The 21491-nt window shown below is 44.3% G+C and overlaps 1 pseudogene; it reads left to right on the top strand.

The window, feature by feature from the left end:
- The first annotated feature begins 879 nt into the window (after window positions 1–879).
- LOC120058756 lies at window positions 880–21316 on the top strand (annotated as a pseudogene).
- The last annotated feature ends 175 nt before the right edge of the window (window positions 21317–21491 follow it).

Consider the following 21491-nt stretch of genomic DNA (forward strand, 5'->3'; position numbering starts at 1 on the left):
TAGCTTGGAGTTCGGGCGGTATCTGGGATAAGAGGCTTTCAACTGTCTCAATTATGTCTGTTGGCTCAGCCATTTGGATAATTAATTATGTGTGATCAAGTGGTATTCTGGAACCATACATGTTACATATATGTTTTTAGCGCCTGTATTTGCGTTTTTTAATCGGATTGCTGTTTAACAAACGTGGCATTGTTCTATGTCAGAAGGAAAGATCCTGATGGTATTGTCGCTCGAGTAAAGCCCCCATTCGTTTGTGGAGCAAAACCTTTCGGGATTTTAGAGCCCTGAAAAAGGCGGTGAAAAGCCTAGCTTGTTCTATTTCAGGTTCGGGTGTTTCCACCAAAGAATTGGCTGAATCAAGAAGGTTGGCCGCCTCCCATAATAGTAGGTCGTCTACCTCTGAAATGTCATTTCAAACGGTGAAATCCTCCGGTTTCGTTGTTTCATTGTGAATGTCCGGTGAGCCGGAATTCTCCGCGTGCTCTAGATGTGTGAGATCTTCTGTGCCGTTATACGCCGGGGAGGAGTCTGAAAGGAAATAATACATACAAAATAGGTTATTAAACATAAAATATGTTAGGTAAAAAATGTCAAATACATTTCAGGTATAATACTATATATTAACAATACACAATTAAATTACCTCAGCTTTTTTGACGAGGGCTGTTCTGACGAATCGCGGAAACCGGGGGCTCTTGACTTTTTTCACCCGGTATTCCAGATTTAGCCGTGCATGTCTCGTTGGAGTCTGAAAAAACATTATTTGTCCTTGTTTTAACATATTCAATCATAAATATGTATAAATAATGAAATATGTATAACTAATTATATATATATATATATATATATATATATATATATATATAATGGCTTCATACCATGCCCATGGAGCGCCGTTTCGTGAAGCAGTAAGTTCCCTGCCCAGTAGCACTTTTCGGGAGGGGATGATTCTGCGCAATGTACTTGCGCCCGAGTTGTGCGTTGAGAGGTTCCCGGGGGAGTTGACCGGAAGTTTAAATCCTCTGTTCTCGGTGTGTTTGAAAAAACGTTCGTACAGAACGGGAGAATAGCATCTGTGTCATCTGCTCCTCCGAAGTCGTTCAGGGTCCATAAGGAGGCCGTTATCCTTCTTGGCGGTATGTCAGCTGTAAACACAAAAATAGCTTTTAATATAGGGTGCACAGTTTTTGTTTTTAATGTATCGTATGTATTTTATTCTCGGATTTACGTCTACAATAATGTGATGGGGACTGGCTGCATGCGTTTTGCTCCTCTGAACCCCCTTCTAACGAAGGCTGTTCCAGATCATTTATCCCCCTGAGCAACTGCGTAAAGGATGGATACCCTACAAACGTTAGATAATATTAACATATATTTATCCTATTTACAGTGGGGCAAAAAAGTATTTAGTCAGCCACCAATTGTGCAAGTTCTCCCACTTAAAAAGATGAGAGAGGCCTGTAATCTTCATCATAGGTACACTTCAACTATGACAGACAAAATGAGAAAAAAAAATCCAGAAAATCACATTGTAGGATTTTTAATGAATTTATTTGCAAATTATGGTGGAAAATAAGTATTTGGTCACCTACAAACAAGCAAGATTTCTGGCTCTCACAGACCTGTAACTTCTTCTTTAAGAGGCTCCTCTGTCCTCCACTCGTTACCTGTATTAATGGCACCTGTTTGAACTTGTTATCAGTATAAAAGACACCTGTCCACAACCTCAAACAGTCACACTCCAAACTCCACTATGGCCAAGACCAAAGAGCTGTCAAAGGACACCAGAAACAAAATTGTAGACCTGCACCAGGCTGGGAAGACTGAATCTGCAATAGGTAAGCAGCTTGGTTTGAAGAAATCAACTGTGGGAGCAATTATTAGGAAATGGAAGACATACAAGACCACTGATAATCTCCCTCGATCTGGGGCTCCACGCAAGATCTCACCCCGTGGGGTCAAAATGATCACAAGAACGGTGAGCAAAAATCCCAGAACCACACGGGGGGACCTAGTGAATGACCTGCAGAGAGCTGGAACCAAAGTAACAAAGCCTACCATCAGTAACACACTACGCCACCAGGGACTCAAATCCTGCAGTGCCAGAAGTGTCCCCCTGCTTAAGCCAGTACATGTCCAGGCCCGTCTGAAGTTTGCTAGAGAGCATTTGGATGATCCAGAAGAAGATTGGGAGAATGTCAGATGAAACCAAAATATAACTTTTTGGTAAAAACTCAACTCGTCGTGTTTGGAGGACAAAGAATGCTGAGTTGCATCCAAAGAACACCATACCTACTGTGAAGCATGGGGGTGGAAACATCATGCTTTGGGGCTGTTTTTCTGCAAAGGGACCAGGACGACTGATCCGTGTAAAGGACAGAAGGAATGGGGCCATGTATCGTGAGATTTTGAGTGAAAACCTCCTTCCATCAGCAAGGGCATTGAAGATGAAACGTGGCTGGGTCTTTCAGCATGACAATGATCCCAAACACACCGCCCGGGCAACGAAGGAGTGGCTTCGTAAGAAGCATTTCAAGGTCCTGGAGTGGCCTAGCCAGTCTCCAGATCTCAACCCCATAGAAAATCTTTGGAGGGAGTTGAAAGTCTGTGTTGCCCAGCAACAGCCCCATAACATCACTGCTCTAGAGGAGATCTGCATGGAGGAATGGGCCAAAATACCAGCAACAGTGTGTGAAAACCTTGTGAAGACTTACAGAAAACGTTTGACCTCTGTCATTGCCAACAAAGGGTATATAACAAAGTATTGAGATAAACTTTTGTTATTGACCAAATACTTATTTTCCACCATAATTTGCAAATAAATTCATAAAAAATCCTACATGTGATTGTCTGGATTCTTTTTTCTCATTTTGTCTGTACCTATGATGAAAATTACAGGCCTCTCTCATCTTTTTAAGTGGGAGAACTTGCACAATTGGTGGCTGACTAAATACTTTTTTGCCCCACTGTATATATACATTTTAACTAAAAAATCATTGCCCCCCGTTTAAAAAACCATATCACGCCGGTTTAATATTACAATAATATCAATAAAATTCAAACAATTCCCCGCCTCCAAATCTAATATATTATTTTCACTAACTCACCTTCAGAAAGCTCCATTAGGACGGATTCACGGAGGGTCTTTTAGCTGTTCTGGGTTGATAACTCTTCTGGGCTGTTGGCCTGGTGTTTGGAGTTGCGCTAATGCCTTTCGTGCAGAGGGGTTAGTGTCTGTTGTCACTCGCTCCGCGGTCGTGTCTCTAACGAGAGATATTCTGTAATGATCTTACAGAGCGGGGGTGATGTTTTTTCGAGCGGCCAGACCTCTGAATGTTTAAAGTCCCCAAAACCACAGGTGGTTGTCTGGACATATTCTGTCTGCCGGTATTTCCTTTTGATTTCCTACAACATCATGGGTAGCAGTGTGGGGGGGGGGGGGGTCCGATATAAATGTATAGATCTGAGTGGGGGGGCCGTTTGTATATGCGCTAATTACAAATAAACCCGTAGGAGGTTGTCAAGATATATTTTGCCGGGGTTGTTTGAATTTTAACCCCCCCCCCCCACGTCCTTGGGGGTGAAATAAATACGTATTTGAAAGGCCTGTGTGTTAATGAATCGAAAATGCCCATTTGAAGAGTCACACAAACACAGCCCCCATACAACCCCACACACTTTTTTGATTGGGGGTAGCCAGATATCTTGACTGAAAGAGAGAGATAGAGCCTTGAGTACAAATGCCATGGCATTGTTGAACACACACCCCTCCCCTTTGTTTTTGAAACACACACACCTACACTCGCACGCACACGAACACTCGCACGCACACGAACACACGCGCGCACACGTCTTTTCCGTTGAAAAGACAGAGGCCCTTCTGTAACGATTGTCGTCTGGAGAAGGAGAGGAGGACCAAGGTGCAGCGTGGTAAGTGGTCATATTTTTTTAAATAAAATACAAAAACACTTGACAAACAACAAAAACGACAAACGAACAGTCCTGAAAGGTGAAACAAAACACTAAACAGGAAACAACCACCCACAAACAAAAGTGGGAAAACAGGCTACCTAAATATGGCTCCCAATCAGAGACAACGATAGACAGCTGCCTCTGATTGGGAACCACACCAGGCCAAACACACAGAAACAGAAACAGAAAACCTAAAACATAGAATACCCACCCACATCACACCCTGACCAAACTAAAAATAGAAACATACAAAGCAATCTACGGGCAGGACGTGACAGTACCCCCCCCCCCCCCCCCTCCCCTCAAAGGTGCGGACTCCGGCCGCAAAACCTGAACCAATAGGGGAGGGTCTGGGTGGGCATTTCACCGCGGTGGCGGCTCTGGTGCGGGACGGGGACCCTTACCGCCGACCCCGGACCGGGGACCCTCGCAGCAGGCCCCGGACAGGAGGGAGACTCTGGCTGCTCCGGACAGGAGGGAGACTCTGGCTGCTCTGGACAGGAGAGAGACTCTGGCTGCTCCGGACAGGAGGGAGATTTTGGCTGCTCCGGACAGGAGGGAGACTCTGGCTGCTCCGGACAGGAGGGAGACTCTGGCTGCTCATGACTGAAGCCCGTCGCTGGAGGCTCCGGACTAGAGGGCATCGCTGGAGGCTCCGGACTAGAAGGCGTCGCTGGAGGCTCCGGACTAGAGGGCGTCGCTGGAGGCTCCGGACTAGAGGGCGTCGCTGGAGGCTCCGGACTAGAGGGCGTCGCTGGAGGCTCCGGACTAGAGGGCGTCGCTGGAGGCTCCGGACTAGAGGGCGTCGCTGGAGGCTCCGGACTAGAGGGCGTCGCTGGAGGCTCCGAACTAGAGGGCGACGCTGGAGGCTCCGGACTAGAGGGCGACGCTGGAGGCTCCGGACTAGAGGGCGACGCTGGAGGCTCCGGACTAGAGGACGTCGCTGGAGGCTCCGGACTAGAGGGCATCGCTGGAGGCTCCGAACTAGAGGGCAACGCTGGAGGCTCCGGACTAGAGGACGTCGCTGGAGGCTCCGGACTAGAGGGAGACGCTGGAGGCTCCGGACTAGAGGGCGTTGCTGGAGGCTCCAAACTGACCTCCTTCGTTGGAGGCCTCGTGCCATAACTCCTCACTGGAGGTTTCGTGCCATGGATCCTCACCGGAGGCTTTGTGCTATGGATCCTCACCGGAGGCTTCGTGCCATGGATCATCACCGGAGGCCTCGTGTCATGGACCACCACCGGAGGCCTCGTGCCATGGATCATCACTGGAGGCTTCGTGCCATGGATCATCACTGGAGGCTTCGTGCCATTGATTATCACTGGAGGCTTCGTGCCATGGATCATCACTGGAGGCTTCTTGCCATGGACCATCACTGGAGGCTTCTTGCCATGGATCATCACTGGAGACTTCGTGCCATGGATCATCACTGGAGGCTTCTTGCCGTGGATTATCACAGGAGGCTTTGCTCTGGGAGAAGGCACAGGATTCACCAGGCTTGGGAGACATGCAGGAGGGTTAGAGTTTAGCACAGGCACATGACTCACCAGGCTGGGGAGACATGCAGGAGGCCTTGTCCTTGGCCGAGGCACCGGATACACTGGGCCGTGGAGGCACACTGGAGGTCTCGAGCAAAGAGCCTGCACAACCCGTCCTGGCTGTATGGTGACTTTGGCCCTGCACGTGCGGGGCGCAGGCACAGGACGCACTGGGCTGTGCAGACGTACTGGAGACACAGTGTGCAGAGCTGGCGCAGGATAATCCGGGCCGAGGAGATGCACTAGAGGCCTGGAGAGCAGGGCTGGCACACTCCTTCCTGGCTCGATGCCCACTCTCGCCCGGCAGATGCGAGGAGCTGCGATGTAACGTACCAGGCTATGAACACGTACTGGAGACACCTTGCGCTCCACCGCATAGCACGGTGCCTGACCAGTACGACGCTCGCCACGGTAAGCACGGGGAGTTAGCTCAGGTCTCCTACCTGACTCCGCCAATCCCCAGTGACCTTCTTTAAAGGTGAGATACATCTTTAAAACCATTTATTTAATTCATAATATTTAGTACAGACCTTTTTAAAACATCTTATAATTAATCCCAAACTATTTTACTGCGCAATATTGAAACGTGCACAGATGTTTTATTTATAAACATTGGTTGTACAACAGTTATACATCATTACCAGACAGTACTAAACTTGTAATAACCTTTAATGTTTATAACATACCTTTGTAGAAAAGACTGTATATGTATAAAATAAGACATTGCATTTCTCCGCGACAGACCAGGGCGTGAGAGAAAAGACAACTTCCCGTTCGTTAAGGGTTGAGATATAGCATTAATCCCCTTTAATTCAAAATCTTTAGTACATACAGTTAAAAACATGTTATAATTAATTTTAAAAAATGACTATTCATTTATTACAGATAAAGGGCCTGGTTAGCTCTGCCTGGCATCCGTCTCCAATTCACCAACGCTAAGACAGGCTCTCTTGCTCGCAGGATATCCCACACACGCCCCGTCAAGGCTCCGTAAGTTTTCACTCCAGGGATAGATCAAGCATCTGGCTTGTAGATCCTGGGTATGTCTTAAGGAAAAACGCGGCAAGCGCTGTAATTGTTCACGATTTTGGGAAAAACTGTCCAGCTTGTTCATTAGGGTTATGAATATGGGGTAATCAATCCATTTAAAGCTAAACACTGGCATAAAAACGTTTACATCCTTGAAGGCTTTGGAAAATACATATGAACTGACAGACTTCGTTGCATTTGTACTATCAAATTGTTCACATGCTAAAATTGTCACTTTGGAGTCGGGGCTATACGCCATTGAAGCGATACTTAGGGCATTCAGATCACTGCGGCCACACACCAGTTCTTCCATTGCATATCCTGGCAGGGTTGTACCACTCAGGGCCTGTTCAATTTGACAGTACGCTAGCCTTATCTTAAGCCATTCTCTCATATGCAGCGCAGGAGAAAAAAAGGGGTTTGGGGCTGCTGTCTGTGAATATCTTAACCGTAGAATCCTCAGGTTGGAATATGTAAGACATATGTCCCTCACTCGTACCCAAAACTCCTTTAAAACATTTAGGGGCCTCACCCAAAACGTCCTCGATGCTTTTATCATTGGGTTCGTGACAAGAGACGCATAGCACCCCGAGAATTGGCCTAGGAGACATCATTTTCTGTTTAATGTTCTGGGTTTTATTTAAAAAATCTTGTTTAGTGTTCTGGGGCCGCATGTCTTGTTCTGGGCTTTATTTATAATGCGTCTGCCGCAAATACATCCCCCCCCCCCCCCCCCCCCCCCCCCCCCCGGACATTCCTACTTCATAGACAACAACCCTAAGGGCAATAAAATAGTGTGGGTGTGGGGTCACCCTCTTTGAAATGTTCAAACACATCCCCCCCAGTTCAACCAGGTCCCTACACATCAATCATCATGACAACTTCAAAGGAATAGATGCAATATAGATATAAAATAACACACCCTCTAACACGTGACAACAGGAACAGGATGTCCTGGCCGGATGCCCATATTTGGGCATGTACGCGTCATCCGGACATAGGGTCATAAATCAACATTTTGACCCGTGCCGTCTACGTTATTCTCTCTCCTCTGTAGTGCCCTGCGGTCAGAGGCCGAGCAATTGTCGTACCAGGCAGTGATGCAACCAGTCAGGATGCTCTCGATGTTGCAGCTGTAGAACCTTTTGAGGATCTCAGGACCCATGCCAAATCTTTCTAGTTTCCTGAGGGGGAATAGGCTTTGTCGTGCCCTGTTCACGACTGTCTTGGTGTGTTTGGACCATTCTAGTTTGTTGTTGATGTGGACACCAAGGAACTTGAAGCTCTCAACCTGCTCCACTACAGCCCTGTCGATGAGAATGGGGACGTGCTCGGCCCGCCTTTTCCTGTAGTGCACAGTAATCTCCTTAGTCTTGGTTACATTGAGGGATAGGTTGTTATTCTGGCACCACCCGGCCAGGTCTCTGACCTCCTCCCTATAGGCTGTCTCGTCGTTGTCGGTGATCAGGCCTACCACTGTTGTGTCGTCTGCAAACTTAATGATGGTGTTGGAGTCGTGCCTGGCCATGCAGTCGTGGGTGAACAGGGATTACAGGAGGGGATTGAACATGCACTCCTGGGGAGCTCCAATGTTGAGGATCAGCGTGACAGACGTGTTGTTGCCTACCCTTATCACCTGGGGGCGGCCCGTCAGGAAGTCCAGGATCCAGTTGCAGAGGGAGGAGTTTTGTCCCAGGGTCCCTCACTTCGTGTTGAGCTTTGTGGGCACTATGGTGTTGAACGCTGAGCTGTAGTCAATGCATTCTCACATAAGTGTTCCTTTAGTCCAGGTGGGAAAGGGCAGTGTGGAGTGCAATAGAGATTGCATCATCTGTGGATCTGTTTGGGCGGTATGCAAATTGGAGTGGGTCTAGGGTTTCTGGGATAATGGTGTTGATGTGAGCCATTACCAACCTTTCAAAGCCCTTCATGGCTACGAACGTGAGTGCTACGGGTCTGTAGTCATTTATGCAGGTTGCCTTTGTGTTTTTGGGCACAGGGACTATGGTGGTGTGCTTGAAACATGTTGGTATTACAGACTCAATCAGGGACATGTTGAAAATGTCAGTGAAGACACCTGCCAGTTGGTCAGCACATGCCCGGAGCACACGTCCTGGTAATCCGTCTGGCCCCGCAGCCTTGTGTATGTTGACCTGTTTAAAGGTCTTACTCACGTCGGCTACGGAGAGCGTGATCACACAGTCGTCCGGAACATCTGATGCTCTCATGAATGCCTCAGTGTTGCTTGCCTCGAAGCGAGCATAGAAGTGATTTAGCTCGTCTGGTAGGCTTGTGTCACTGGGCAGCTCGCGGCTGTGCTTCCCTTTGTAGTCTGTAATAGTTTGCAAGCCCTACCACATAAGACGAGCGTCGGAGCCAGTGTAGTATGATTCAATCTTAGCCCTGTATTGATGCTTTGCCTGTTTGATGGTTCGCCGCAGGGCATAGCAGGATTTCTTGTAAGCTTCCGGGTTAGAGTCCCGCACCTTGAAAGAGGCAGCTGTACCCTTTAGCTCAGTGCGAATGTTGCCTGTAATCCATGGCTTATGGTTGGGGTATGTACGTACAGTCACTGTGGGGACAACGTCCTCGATGCACTTATTGATAAAGCCAGTGACTGATGTGGTGCACTCCTCAATGCCATCGGAAGAATCCCAGAACATGTTCCAGTCTGTGATAGCAAAACAGTCCTGTAGTTTAGCATTTGCTTCATCTGACCACTTTTTTATAGACTGAGTCACTGGTGCTTCCTGCTTTAATTTTGCTTGTAAGCAGGGATCAGGAGGATAGAATTATGGTCAGATTTGCCAGATGGATGGCGGGGGAGAGCTTTGTATGCGTCTCTGTGTGTGGAGTAAATGTGGTCTAGAGTTTTTTTTCCTCTGGTTGCACATGTGACATGCTGGTAAAAATTTGGTCAAACTGATTTAAGTTTGCCTGCATTAAAGTCCCCGGCCACTAGGAGCTCCACTTCTGGATGAGCATTTTCTTGTTTGCTTATGGCCTTATAGATTTGGTTGAGTGCCGTCTTAGTGCCAGCATCAGTCTGTGTTGGTAAATAGACGGCAACGAATAATATAGAGAGAGAGAGAAAATCGAGATTACCACTAGAGTGAAAGCACCGCCAGCATTCAAAAGTGACCAAAACATCAGCCAGGAAGCATAGGAACTGAGAAGTGGTCTGTGGTCACCACCTGCAGAACCACTCCTTTATTGGGGGTGTCTTGCTAATTGCCTATAATTTCCACCTTTTGTCTATTCCATTTGCACAACAGCATGTGCAATTTATTTTCAATCAGTGTTGCTTCCTAACTGGACAGTTTGATTTCACAGAAGTGTGATTGACTTGGAGTTATATTGTGTTGTTTAAGTGTTCCTTTTATTTTTTTTGAGCAGTGTATGTTATGCTTGCAGGTACTGATGGTTTTGAAATGACGAATTGCTAAAAATGAAGCAGAGAGAGGACTTGAAACTTGTATTTCAACTAATGACTTCTGTAGCTTATGAAAAAGATTCGGAGAGATCTGATTTTAAAACAAATTGTGATACTCGTTATTTACAGAAACAATGTGTTTATTCATATGGATGATTGTCACTCATTATTTTATGTTTACCTTTCTGAATGACTGTCACTCAATGCTGTGTGTCAGATGCACACATCGATTTTCTCTCTATATGTCTTAATTTATCTGTTTACACAATGGAGTTACTGGCAATACTTCTAGACGTTTCCTCTTCACAATAACAGCACTTACAGTTGACCGGGGCAGCTCTAACAGGTCAGAAATTTGACGAACTGACTTGTTGGGAAGGTGGCATCCTATAACGGTTCTACGTTCAAAGTCATTGAGCTCTTCAGTATGGCCATTCTCCAGCCAATGTTTGTCTATGGATATTGCATGGCTGTGTGCTTGATTTTATACACCTGTCAGCAACCGGTGTGGCTGAAATAGCCGAATCCACTAATTTGAAGGGGTGTCTACCACATTTTGTATACAGTGCATTTGGAAAGTATTCAGATCCCTTGACTTTTTCCACATTTTGTTACGTTACAACCTTATTATAAAATTTATAAAATTGTATTTTTTCCTCATCAATCCACACACAATGCCCCATAATGACAAAGTGAAAACAGATTTAAAAAATGAAATATCATATTTACATAAGTATTCAGACCCTTTACTCAGTACTTGAAGCACCTTTGGCAGCGATTACAGCTTCAAGTCTTCTTGGGTATGACACTACAAGCTTGGCACATCCGTATTTGGGGAGTTTCTCCCATTCTTCTCTGCAAATCCTCTCAAGCTCCGTTAGGTTGGATGGGGAGCGTCACTGTACAACTATTTCCAGGTCTCTCCAGAGATGTTGGATCAGGTTCAAGTCCGGGATCTGGCTGAGCCACTCAAAGACATTCAAAGACTTGCCCCTAAGCCACTCCTGCGTTGTCTTGGCTGTGTGCTTAGGGTTGTTGTACTGTTGGAAGATGAACCTTCGCCCCAGTCTGAGGTCCTGAGCACTCTGGAGAAAGTTTTCATCATGGATCTGTACTTTGCTCCATGTATCTTTCCTTCAATCCTGACTAGTCGCTCAGTCCCTGCCTCTGAAAAACATATTTACAGCATAATGGTGCCACAACCATGCTTCTTTGAGGTGCCAGTTTTCCTCCAGGCGTGATGCTTGGCATTCAGGCCAACGAGTTCAAGCATGGTTTTATCAGACCAGATAATCTTGTTTTTCATGGTCTGAGAGTCTTTTAGGTGCCTTTTGTCAAACTCCAAGTGGGCTGTCATGTGCCTTTTACTGAGGAGTGGCTTCTGTCTGACCAAGGCCCTTCTCCCTCTGTTGCTCAGTTTGGACGGGCATCAGCTCTAGGATGAGTCTTGGTGGTTCCAAACTTCTTCCATTTAAAAATGGTTAGCAGTTGATGTTATTCTTCAATGGCACAGACCCCAAAGCAAATCAGGGGGAGAAAATATATATTTATTTTAAAAGGACAAATCATAGATGTTATGCTGAGAAGTAGATGTTCAGTCTTCCCTGTCCTCAGTTTTTCTCCACAGAACAAAGAAATAGGATGTCACTTATAACCCTCCACCCTCGCCTGGAGTTGACCAATCAGAAGTCCTTGCAGTACAACTGGGCCAATGGCCAAATACAAGTATCCTGCTCCAGACTGTACAGACCAATTAAAATGTGGCACACGTAGCTCTGAGTTCAGGACTGACATTCCACAGATTCAAAAACCGATGTTGACAATTCCCTATTGACCATTAGTACTCTATTGAGTTTTTAGTACTCCCGTCCTTTCATCCTCTAGTATTGTATTGACCTCTCGTCCTCTGTGTATTTATCTTCAAAATATTATTATACTCCCCTGATAAAATAATTTGTATGTCTAAAGATGATGATTAAATAATTCCACTCTGAAACCATATAATTGTATGAAATGTATTAGAATAATAAAACTATAATCTGATGATGTGTGTAGTTTTAGTCAGAATTAGAACACGGACCTTTTGTTCCTTTTTAGCAGGGTGCAAGTGTGAAACAAATGATAAGAGGAGCTATCGACAGACAAGCTGGACTACTGTGTTCCTTACAGGACATTCTGTCTCCACCCGTGGAGGGGAGAAACTGTTAGGCTTGCAGAAAATTATGAAACATGTTGCAGATTAAACAATGTATCTGTATAGTGGAAAAACACAGACTGTCTGAGCAAGGCGTAGCTTAAGATTTGAACTTGTTTGTGTGTGTTCTAAAGACTGGGTTTGCATTTTTGATGTTAGAACGTTCTTGTGAATAAACACTTTGATTTTTGTAAGTTGGGACTCTTGTCTGTATCATTCAACCAGAATATTACAAACTCTGGGTAGCAGACGGAGTAGATAAATTGATGTTATTGAACATTGATAACAAAATTCTCATAACACCGCCTATACCATTTAAAAGAGAAATATACTTCAAATGTATTTTTAGAAAACATGGAAAAATAGACAGAATAACAAACATCAGCAGTAAGCATAAAATCATTCACATTAAACACCTTGCATTTCTATAAAACACAAAGAGCATATTTTACTTGGCGTAGCAATAAAAAATAGATTTCACACAAAGTTATAGAAATAAGGTATTAACAGGTGTGATACCACATCTGAGAGAGCATGGTTCATTACAGCACCGAGGACAGTTACCACGGGCACATTGACCACAATCACGCTTGGCGTGATGATGAAGACCCTTATGAGCCCCACCACATTCTTGTGAACACCACAGACACCCATCTCCAAAAGGACACAGTTGATGAATCTAATGATATCCCCTATCACATACCCGTCGGATTTTAGCAGACAAACATCGGGCAATAGCACACTTGTTGACCTGGATGAGGATAAGAAAAATAGCCACAACTCCCACTATTGGAAGTATCATGCTCACCAAAAAACGTTCCCATGTAACGAATGTGGAAGAAAACCACATGACTAAGCCTAACTCAACTGGATTGTAATCATAATACTTAGCGCCCTCAATCCTGATATTTTGGATTATGTCAGTTATTTCCTCAGAATTATCAGGAATGTAAGTACAGCATTCAGCACATGTACCCCCTTGTGCGGACAGAGGATAATCAAGGGCTAAACGGTTTTGCGTCGCCACAGTCCGAAAGGCACCCATCTCAGCAGTAATTAACTCAAGACTCTCAGCTGTACTATCAGCTAGGATTTCCAAAGAATTAGCCATATCAATAACTTCCCGTGCTATTTTAGAAATACCATAAAAGAGGGAAAAGCAATCGCAAAGAATCTCAGTTTCTGTAAACACACGTTTATGACGGTGTGAAAAAGGAGAATTCACATTACTGAGAGTCAATTCGGCAGACATTAGACATTTCGCAACCTTAGTACCGTCAAAGACAGATAAGTACATCTGTTGTCTGATCACACTTACTCTGTCCTACTTTGACAAACGCGTCCTGGTGCAGTTGGGACAAGTTTCCGAGAGAGTGACCTATTAAAACATAACCACCCAACAGGGGCATGTGTAATAACTAGGTAAGGTGGTCGCTGATCAGTGTCATTGGTAATCTCAAATGATGGAAGGAACCTGTCACTCCAGGATGTCAGCTCCACTCCCATCTCATCCACATGTTGTTGAATGGACACACATCCAGGAGTATCAGGCCTCCCCCAGCACCTATCTGCAGATCCTCCAGCTCCTATCTGCAGAACTAGGTACTCTCGCATGTTGATACTCAACATTCTCACCCCAATTAGTACCAATAATCACCTTATACCAATTAACATCTCTCCATATACCCAACATTTCACTCTGGTTAAAAGGAATAGCCCCTAATGGCATACCCGCCCTTGATGTGAATGGAGCATACGTACAAACCAAACAACTACTTTGATTGACTACTGTGGCATAGTGTAGAGAGAGAGCTAGAAACGTATTGAAGCCCGCGTGTCCCTCATCCTGCTGATCTCTGTGTTGGAAATGGAACCACCACCCACATCCTGTATTAGGAGGAAACTCACAAGGAGAATAATTTCAAACATCTTTCACTTGTCTGCAAGACAATAATATTCAAACGTCCTATTGTCAAGGTAATCATTCACAAAGTCCTTTAAAAGTGACCAGCTCTTCCACACTGGTATCAGTCCCACATAGATAACTATTAGAAAGTATGTTCTGACAGTCTGCCGGTAGTGAGGAATTATTCTTCCGTTCCACTGGTTGCACTTCACCGGTGATCTTGTATCGTTTCAGGTAAAGTCGAGGGATATTGCTGCAGCCTAGATTCTCATAACCTGTAATGAAGGAAACAAAAAAGTGAAAGTAACATGTCCTGGTTTGAAGAGAAATGGATATTTCACATAGATTTCCCTAAGGAAGCATGTCCCAATTTTCAGGAAAAAGTTGGACATTTAACCTAGATATCCCTAATATGACGACTGCGGTATACAACATGGAAGCTTATCAGGTTCTGATCATACTTGTAATCGGCCTGTGTGTAGCTGGTGTAGAGAGTCAGGCACAGGACAGCAGATATGAGTAATCAACGTATTTACTCAAGTATTCACAAATACAACACAATATACCGAGCCCACAATAACGGACCGTATACAAGACAAACAATTACTCACAAACAAACATGGGGGAACAGAGGGTTAAATAATGAACAAGTAATTGGAGGATTGAAACCAGGTGTGTAAGACAAAGACAAATGGAAAATGAAAAGTGGATCGGCGATGGCTAGAAGGCCGGTGACGTCGACCGCCGAACGCCGCCCGAACAAGGAGAGGGACCAACTTCGTTAGAAGTTGTGACAATACTATGCTTCTTAACCCGAGATTGGCCCCCGATTGCTAATAAATCAGTTCTTTATTCTCCAGGCTCCGCTTTGTCATCGAAATGGACAACCTTGCAATGAGTGACATTGTGAATTCCCCTGGACTTTTACTGCTGACGTTGTCATGAGCAAAACTTGATAAGGACCTTCCCATTTTGACCCTAATGTCTCTGTTACTTATTTTTTTACTATCACCCACTGTCCTGGCACTATGTCAACTCCCTTGGGAGTTATTCCCCATTAGAGACTTGTACGCAATAGTTTAGCATTATGTCACTCATAAAATGAACGTCTGCTTTTCTCAAATCTAACGTGCCTGGTAGTGACATGGGTCTATTGTAGTAACTGCCCAGCCTACCTTCCTCACAACCCCCTCCACAATGCTTGAACCGTCTGTGTATAAGATAAACTCAGGGATTTCCAATGAATGACTCTATAAATCCATCAGAGAGCTGATCCAAAACCAACTCACAACAGTAGTGTTCAAGTAATGTGGTATCTGTAGGATACATCAGAGTAGCTGGATTACATGGTGTCTTTTCAACAATACCCATGTCCCATAGATCTTTAATCACTACTTTAGTAGCGTCCATAGCTTCCTCGCTAATGGGATATTGTTTTGTGCAAGGTGGGGCAACACCTGTCAAGCACACTGGTTCCATATCCAAATTTCCACACTCCTTTTTCTTCGTAGTCCAAATAGCATGGTTCTGAACTGTAGAATCCTAGAGTTGTCTATTTTGCCACGTCACCTTTCCTTCAGAAATGTTCAGTGTAAAGTCCAGTTGCATAATAACATCAAAGCCTAAAACAGGTTGTTCAAATGAGCCTATCCACACTCCTGCACCAATCTTCATTGGACCAATAGAAATTGATAATGGTTTGGTCTGAATCATATCTGTCCCCCCCACTCCTGTCGCTCTCATCTTCTTGCCCGTGTACTGAGGACATATATGTTTTGCATAAGAAATGGGCAATACAGTGATTTCAGCACCCATATCTACTAAAAAAATCTACTGCAAAGTTATTAACCATCATGTTCACATATATTCCATCTGACTTCATATTTACACCAGCTAAGATGAGACATAAGAGGGGGTCTATTACTTTCCCTTCACGGCTGTTGTCTTGATGGAGGCCACTGTGTTTTTGGGGATGTTCAATGCTGCAGAAATTTGTTGGTAACCGTCCCAAGATCTGTGCCTCGACACAATCCTGTCTCGGAGCTTTATGGACAATTCCTTCGATCTCATGGCTTGGTTTTTGCTCTAACATGCACTGTCAACTGTGGGACCTTATATAGACAGATGTGTGCCTTTCCAAATCATGTCCAATCATTTGAATTTACCACAGGTGGACTCCAATCAATTTGTAGAAACGATGGTCAACGGAAACTGGATGCACCTGAGCTCAATTTCAAGTCTCATAGCAAAGGATCTGAGTTTTTTTTATATATACATTTATAAAAATGTCTAAAAATCGGTTTTCGCTTTGTCATTATGGGGTATTGTGTGTACATTGATGAGGACTGTCACGGATCCCTCCAGTACTGTTGGTCATTCCGTGCACCAGTTGCGGAGGTCTACGTCACCGGCCTCTAGTCACTGAACTGTCTCATTACGCATACCTGATTCCCATTTCCCCTGATTGTATTTGTATAAATGTGCCCTTTTGTTCACCATTGTCTGGTCGATTATTGTTCCAATGTCTGTTGGTCGTGTGAGTACCTGTGCCTTGTTGTTTTGGCTTTAGTGAGGCTTGTATTGCGCAGATGATTACGGTTCTTGTCCAGTGTGGTATCATTGTGCGACCCGTGTATTTATTCAAGGTACTCCTCACTCTTTGTTTGGGTTTCAACCCTGTGTTTTGTATACATGTTCGTTTGGTCTTCGTCCCCGTGCCTTTACATGGCACACTGTAATTTGGATCAATAAAAAAACATTTCGCATTCCTGCACCTGTCTCCCAATCCTTTATACCAACGTGACAAAGACAAACAATTATTTTATCCATTTTAGAATCAGGCTGTAACGTATCAAAATGTGGAAAAAGTCAAGGTGTCTGAATACTTTCCGAATGCACTGTGTTAGAGGTCGACTGATTAATCGGAATGGCCGATTAATTAGGGCCGATTTCAAGTTTTCATAACAATCGAAAATCGGTATTTTTGGACACCGATTTGGACGATTTTAATATTAATATTATTATTTATTTTTTACACCTTTATCTAACTAGGCAAGTCAGTTAAGAACACATTCTTATTTTCAATGACGGCCTAGGAACGGTGGGTTAACTGCCTTGTTCAGGGGCAGAACGACAGATTTTTACCTTGTCAGCTTGGGGATTTGTTTTTGCCTTCCGGTTACTAGTCCAACACTCTAACCACCTGCCTTACATTGCACTACACGAGGAGCCTGGGTGGCAGGCTGACTACCTGTTACGCGAGGGCAGCAAGAAGCCAAGGTAAGTTGCTAGCTAGCATTAAACTTATAAAAAACAATCAATCTTAACATAATCACTAGTTAACTACACATGGTTGATGATATTACTCGTTTATCTAGCGTGTCCTGCGTTGCATATAAACGATGCGGTGCCTGTTAATTTCTCATCGAATCACAGCCTACTTCGCCAAACGGGTGATGATTTAGCACTGTCGTTGCACCAAACCTAACCATAAATATCAATGTCTTTCTTTTAAATCAATACACAAGTATATATTTTTAAACCTGCATATTTAGTTGATATTGCCTGCTAACATGAATTTCTTATAATTAGGGAAATTGTGTCACTTCTCTTGCGTTCCGTGCAAGCAGTCAGGGTATATGCAGCAGTTTGGTCCGCCTGGCTCGTTGCGAACTGTGTGAAGTCCATTTATTCCTAACAAAGACTGTAATTAATTTTCCAGAATTGTACATAATTATGACATAACATTGAAGGTTGTACAATGTAACAGCAATATTTAGACTTAGGGATGCCACCCATTAGATAAAATACGGAACGGTTCCGTATTTCACTGAAAGAATAAACATTTTGTTTTCGAAATTATAGTTTCCGGATTTGACCATATTAATGACCAAAGGCTCGTATTTCTGTGTGTTATTATGTTATAATTAAGTCTATGATTTGATATAGTAGTCTGACTGAGCGATGGTAGGCAGCAGCAGGCTCGTACGCATTCATTCAAACAGCACTTTCGTGCGTTTTGCCAGCAGCTCTTCGCAATGCTTCAAGCATTGAGCTGTTTATGACTTCAAGCCTATCAACTCCCGAGATTAGTCTGGTGTAACCGATGTGAAATGGCTAGCTAGTTAGCGGGGTGCGCGCTAATAGCGTTTCAATCGGTGACGTCACTCGCTCTGAGACCTTGAAGTAGTTGTTCCCCTTGCTCTGCAAGGGCCGCGGCTTTTGTGGAGCGATGGGTAACGATGCTTCGAGGGTGGCTGTTGTCGATGTGTTCCTGGTTCAAGCCCAGGTAGGGGCGAGGAGAAGAACGGAAGCTATACTGTTACACTGGCAATACTAAAGTGCCTATAAGAACATACAATAGTCAAAGGTATATGAAATACAAATGGTATAGAGAAAAATAGTCCTATATTTCCTATAATAACTACAACCTAAAACTTCTTACATGGGAATATTGAAGACTCATGTTAAAAGGAACCACTAGCTTTCATATGTTCTCATGTTCTGAGCAAGGAACTTAAACGTTAGCTTTTTTACATGGCACATATTGCACTTTGACTTTTCTCCAACACTTAGTTGGATTATTATTATTATTTAAACCCAATTGAACATGTTTCATTATTTATTTGAGGCTAAATTGATTTTATTAAAGTATTATATTAAGTTAAAATAAGTGTTCATTCAGTATTGTTGTAATTGTCATTATTACAAATAAATAAAAAAGTTTGGCCGATTAATCGGTATCGGCTTTTTTTGGTCCTCCAATAATCGGTATCGGTATCGGCGTTGAAAAATCATAATCGGTCGACCTCTAGTCTTAACGACCGTTCACAGATGCATGTTCATTAATTGTTTATGGTTCATTGAACAAGCATGGGAAAGTGTTTAAACCCTTTACAATGAAGCTCTGTGAAGTTATTTGGATTTTTACAATTTATCTTTGAAAGACAGGGTCCTGAAAAAGGGAGGTTTCTTTTTTTTTGCTGTGTGTGTATGTGTGTGTGTGTGTACTTTTTTACCACATCCATTGATTTAGTCACCCTAATTCTGGCCATCCTATAAAGGTAAAAACTCTAAACTTTTGAATGGATTATGATGGCGATATGAGATTTGGAACATTTGGTTTTCTTAGAGGAATATCTACACAATTAACATTGACCCATTGGTCAAAAGATGAGTTTTTGATTGGAAACCCTACACACTCATTTACATGCACATTTGAGGCATTTTTTCCTCTCCTCCCATTGAATCATCCTAATCTGTACTTCTCTTTGTGTCCTTTAGGTGGCTCCACTGTGAAGCCATGTTTACAGTGGCTCAGAAGAAGTGGCTTTATATCTATGACAACAAGGGCATTGAGCTCAACGATGGTTTCCGCATGCAGTTTCTCCCCTACCACTTCCTGCTGGCCACAGCGGTGTGTTAACTTATACTAGCTTTGTAATATATGTGTTTGTGTCATATGTCAGGGGAATCTATTGTGTAATGTGCTTGTTGAGAATATGAATGTGAAACTGACTGAAGACATAGGTAAGCTCTGGAGGCTAACTTCCAGTCTCAAGCAAGGTTACTCACAACATGCGAGCGTAGTCAGGTGAACCACCACCAAGACTCACCTGTGAACTCCTGTCCCTCTACCCCTCCTCCAGAGTGCGACAGGTTTCCTGCAGTACCTGGACGTGTCGGTAGATAAAGAGGCGGCGGCCATCTGCACCAAGGCTGGATGTGATGGCCCATAACCCACACAACGCTATCATCCACCTGGGCCACTCCAACGGCACCGTTACCCTCTGGACGCCCAACCAGAGAGAGCCGCTCGTCAGGCTGAAGGTATATGACATCAGATCCTACCGGCCCCTGCTCTCCTGCTTCTTGCCTGCGGGAGCTTCCTGTCTGTCTCTAAGTCAGAGGGGCCTGCTGTCCGCCGCCACGGGAGACATAGTCCAGGTCATACACTGTAGTCATACATACTGCTTAAAATGTTTGTGTGCCATGCCTTTTGTATTTCCCTGTGATCCTCAATATAAACTCAACAATGTTTCCTGCCATTCCATAGTTCCATTCCACCAAGCCATGGTATAGCCTCAAACTATATTAACCTATATGGCCCACTGAATCTAGAACCAAGCATACTAATGAAATTGACAGAACTGGTACCTAAATACTCATTAAAAGTGAGAGAATGGATTGCTATGGGGCAGCAACATGGCACCCAGCTCTGTTGTCCAAACTCTGTACTGTTTCTGACACTTAAAAAAAAAAACTGAGTCTTTGTCTCTGTTGAAACCTCTGTGCTCAAGTTTCGTCTGCTTATCTGTGTGCGTTCTGTAGGTATACAGAGATGTGTGGGGCACCCCAGTGACCAAGCCCTACATGGCCCACAGGGCAAAGGGCTCAGTGTGGGTGGTAGACTTCTGTCCCTTTGAAGACGTGCTCGTTGTAGGCCATGGAGAGGGCGTCACCAGCATGGTCGTACCAGGTCCGAATGAAATTCTGATTCAAATTCTCCTTTGTGCCATGTCTAATTTGAATTCCAATTCATAGGGCATTTAATTGAATGAATTCAATTCTGCGACTGTTCACCCTAACCCTGGTGTACAGTCGCTAACTACATGCTCTCTCTCCTTCCCTCCTCCTTCAAGTGCTGGCGAGCCCAACTTTGATGGTCTGGAGGCCAACCTGTACCCCAGCGCCAAGCAGAGGCAGGAGTGGGAGGCGAAAGCCCTGCTGGAGAAGATCCAGCCAGAGTTGATAGGCCTGTGTCCAAGCATTGGTCAGTACCACCAAGGGATGGGAGCAATTTATCAGAGAGATTTTGCATAAATCATGCATTGATGTGGTGAGACTGAATTTTGTTGTGTGGTTTGATTTCAGGGCTTCTACCTGCTGGCCAAGGAGAAGTTCATGCCAAGTTTAAAGACCCAAGGTCAGCGTTCAAGTGGAAAAGTTGAAAAGCGCAAGAAGCAAGTGGCACACGAGGACCAGAGGGTGAGTTCGATTACCACTCATACCCAATACAATTACATGAAATGTCTTCATTATTTCATATTTACCTAACATGTATCTCTTGCTCTTCTTCCTGATCCCTAACCTCTGTTGGCAGCTTTCCACCCCTCCGGAAGTGATCAGGCAAACAGTGGAAGTCAGGATGAAGACAGATAAAGAGAGAAAAAAGAGGAGGCGGCAGCAGCTGGTCAGAAGTCTGCTCTGGTCAGAAGTCTGCTCTGGACAGATTCAGGAAGTAGGACAGAGGGACCAGTGGATGTGTCAACTTGGTCTTCTGTGGGAATGAATTTTGACCTTTCAGATACACGTTCTTGGACATGTTCCTCCGAAGCCCAGACAGCAGGCTCCAACAGCCACTGCAGACACACAGAACATACAGTGCATTCAGGAAAGTATTCAGACCCCTTGACTTTT

The sequence above is a fragment of the Salvelinus namaycush genome, chromosome 14 (genome assembly GCF_016432855.1).
Source record: "Salvelinus namaycush isolate Seneca chromosome 14, SaNama_1.0, whole genome shotgun sequence".
NCBI lineage: Eukaryota > Metazoa > Chordata > Actinopteri > Salmoniformes > Salmonidae > Salvelinus > Salvelinus namaycush.